The sequence below is a fragment of the Heterocephalus glaber genome, unplaced genomic scaffold (assembly GCF_053883595.1).
Source record: "Heterocephalus glaber isolate CG9 unplaced genomic scaffold, H.glaber_assembly_v1.0 deba00000901, whole genome shotgun sequence".
In the NCBI taxonomy this organism is placed as follows: Eukaryota; Metazoa; Chordata; class Mammalia; order Rodentia; family Bathyergidae; genus Heterocephalus; species Heterocephalus glaber.
In genome coordinates this window covers 5525970-5529608 of record NW_028258171.1, presented here as the reverse complement: position 1 = coordinate 5529608, position 3639 = coordinate 5525970, and the positions used below count along the sequence as shown (strand labels likewise).

The following is a 3639-nucleotide window of genomic DNA, read 5'->3' as shown; positions in this document are numbered from 1 at the left end:
CTAGACACTGAAAGTTTTTAATAAAGCAAGATAAAGATTTGAGGAGATAAATATGTTTAACCAGATTTTAATATCACACAACACATGTGTATATAAAAACATTTCATGGTACTCTGTGGATATGTACAATTTTAATGCTTTTCTGTATCAATTAAAAATGAAAAAATTAAAGGAATAAAACACACACATCTTGACACCAGTCTTCCGTTAACTCTCATAACAGTAACTGCTCTCAGTTTTACCCTCTTTCAAATGTGCTATCCACTGCCAGAACTCCATGATAAAACATTCTAAACAATTCTGGTCTTAGGCCTCCGCGTGGTGGGCTGCGAACTCATCCAGGCGGCCAGCATCCTGCTGCGCCTGCCGCAGGGGGCCATGGCTACAGGGCAGGTGCTGTTCCAGCGATTCTTTTACACCAAGTCCTTTGTGAAGCATTCCATGGAGCATGTATCCATGGCTTGTGTGCACTTGGCCTCCAAAATAGAAGAAGCTCCAAGAAGAATTCGGGATGTCATCGATGTGTTTCATCGCCTTCGACATTTGAGAGAGAAAAAGAAACCTGTGCCTTTGCTACTGGACCAAGATTATGTTAATTTAAAGAATCAAATCATCAAGGCAGAAAGACGTGTTCTTAAGGAGCTGGGCTTCTGTGTCCACGTGAAGCACCCTCACAAGATAATCGTTATGTACCTTCAGGTGTTAGAATGTGATCTTAACCAGCACCTGGTCCAGACTGCATGGAACTATATGAATGACAGCCTCCTCACAGACGTCTTCGTGCGCTTCCAGCCTGAGAGCATTGGCTGTGCCTGCATCTGCCTCGCTGCCCGGACACTGGAGATCCCTTTGCCCAATCGTCCCCATTGGTTGGAGCAACTGAATAAGAAATTCAAGAAATCTGCTTAAAAATCCTGCAGCTTTATACGCGGAAAAAGGTGGATCTGACATACCTGGAGAGTGAAGTGGAGAAGAGAAAGCATGCCCTGGAGGAGGCAAAGGCACAAGCTCGGGGCCTGCTGCCCCTGCCCGGGGGTGCGCCCATAGCGGACATCGGTGCGGGGGTTCTCCCCTGCCCCGAGGCCAGAGTCGCCCACAGGAGGCAGAGGAAACAAGCCTTCTCCACTGTCTGTGAAGACTGCCAAGAGGAGAGCGGAGGGTGCAAAGAAAGCCAAGGCCGACAGCCCTGTGAATGGCTTGCTGAGGGCGCGAGAGAGCGACAGCGAGAGCCAGAGCAGGGAGCAGAGCCGCTAGAGGTCCCCGTCCAGGTCCACGTCTCCCAAGAGGAGGAAAAGTGACAGCGGCTCTATGTCTGGCGGGTCCAAGTCACAGAGCCGCTGGAGGAGCCTGAGTAACTCGCCACCAAGATAGGCGCACCGTGGTGCTCCCTACAAAGGCTCTGAGGTGAGGAGCTCCCGGAAGCCCAAGGATTGCAAGTACCCCACTCAGAAGCCACACAAGTCTCGGAGCCTCAGCTCATCCCGTTCTCGGAGCTGGTCACGGGAGCGGCTGGATCACTCTGGAAAATACAAGAAGAAAAGTCATTACTACAGAAATCAGCGGCGGGAGCGCTGGAGGTCCTATGAGCGCAGTGGCCATCGCTATGAGCGGGACCACCCCGGGCACAGCAGGCATCGGCGGTGAAGGGGTCTCCCCAGACCGCTGCCTCAGGCCCTTCCTGGGGGTGCTTGGGGACTGCCCTCAGACCCTCCACGGGGCACCTCAGCACCAGTGGCCCTGGACTACCACTAGTCTTTTTGGAAATGGTGTTTTTGACCCTGGCCTTGAAGTGAATTTGGAAATGGAATTGAGGGAACAGTGAGGGGGCCCTTTGGGCCAGCGTGGGGTATGGCACACATGGTTTCAGCCAAAGGGTTCAGCTTCAGCCCTTCGGGCAACTCGATGGGAAAGCAGAGACCCGAGTTCCTGTTAGTGTGGCCTGGTGCTATGGACAAGCTGTCTCTTCACTTCCATACTTAATTACGTTCAGTCAAGAAAGATGATTTTTAGAACCTTTGCCTATATTAGGTTGTACTTATGTAAATATTTTGCAGTGTTTCGCAATGAGAAAACAGCCTTAATAGCCCCTTATTCTCTATCCACGTGTAAATAAACATGTTTAATACAAGTGAAAGCTATGTATATGAAAATTCAGAACTTGAATTCTGCCAGCTTAAAACTGTGTAGAGAATTCTGATTTTTAAAACATGAAGGTATTTAGGTCTGTGTTGAAAGTCGTGTATTTTTATCTGTGCAATGCTGAGTGCAGGCCACCAGGTCCTAAATAGAGAAGTTTTCTATAAAAACAAAACAAAACAGAACAAAACAATTCTGGTCTTATCAAATGAATTGACAGAGAATTACAACTGGATAGTGTTGCCACTTGCAAGTGTGTGGACAAAGGACCTTAAACAAATCATCATCTGAGTTTCCCAGCTACACTCCATCCCAGAAAAAGAAACAATTATTATATACTTTTGGATCAGAGCAAAGGTAATTTTAAATTTCACATGAACAACCTTTGCAGTCCAATAGGACATGTACTTGTCATTGCAAAAAACTAACAGAGATCCAAATGTGTAAATAAATGAACATAAGTTTTTTTTCCCCTGCCTTTATGTTGTGAACTTAAAAAAAAAAAATCACTAAGTATCCCTACTAGGTAGTACATTATTTATGGCCAGAATGGCTGGTCCTGTTTTTTTTGTTTTTGTTTTGTTTTGTTTTCAGAGTAATACCACATACTATGTTTAAAATGTGTATAAAATGTCCTGAAAGATGTCTGCACATAGAGACCTTGATTCTAAGCATTATCAACTATTAAAATTATGGTGGAAGCACAAGTTCCAAAGCAAGACCAATCTTGATTATTCTAAGGCCCAACGCATGAGAATTAGTGATTCATTGTATGTGACTATGCCGAGTAACATGACAATTGGTTATTCAAACAAATAAAAAAGATTAAATGAAAATTAATAGTAACTCTGACAAAAGTCCCTAAACATATCACTCTGTCCTAGATGGAATACAGGTTAAGTTGAATTCTTTAATAGGATAGTGACATGGACAATTACACTAGATTTCTTCCTGGTATATCATAATTTTGTCTGTGCCATTACTAGTACTATCTTTACATAAAATTATTTATGAAAGTGTTTTTAAAAATTATTGTTGATTTTTGTTTTTAAAAACAAGCATGCTCAAAATAAATGTTCAAATAATTTATCAATGTAAAATGTAAAAAGCAAAATATTTTCTCATAGTTTCACAGTCTAGTCTTAATTATTGATAACAGAGTAATATAAATTTTCTCCAAAGTTTGACATATGTTAACACTTTTAATTATTAATGCATGTTAATTATATAAATTAATAGGTTTCATTGTGATATTCCTATGCATGTGTACATCCCGTGTTAATTATGTGCAAAAACCCTTATTCTACTCTCTTTTCACTTTACTTTCTCCATTTCCTTCCATCTCCCTTTCCAGTTTCTAATAATTCATTTTCTATTTCAGATCATTATGCTTAGATCAGTGAAATTAGTGAGGTAGAATGGCCCATATAATGCTTAAGGAAAAAGCTACTTAGTAACTCAAATTTTATCTTCAAGCCCCTTTATTCTTTTGGCCAGGATTGG

General features: G+C 42.4%; 1 pseudogene; it reads left to right on the top strand.

Moving 5' to 3' along the window:
* Nucleotides 1–315: 315 nt before the first annotated feature.
* On the top strand, nucleotides 316–1861 carry LOC101719412 (cyclin-L2 pseudogene; annotated as a pseudogene).
* The last annotated feature ends 1778 nt before the right edge of the window (nucleotides 1862–3639 follow it).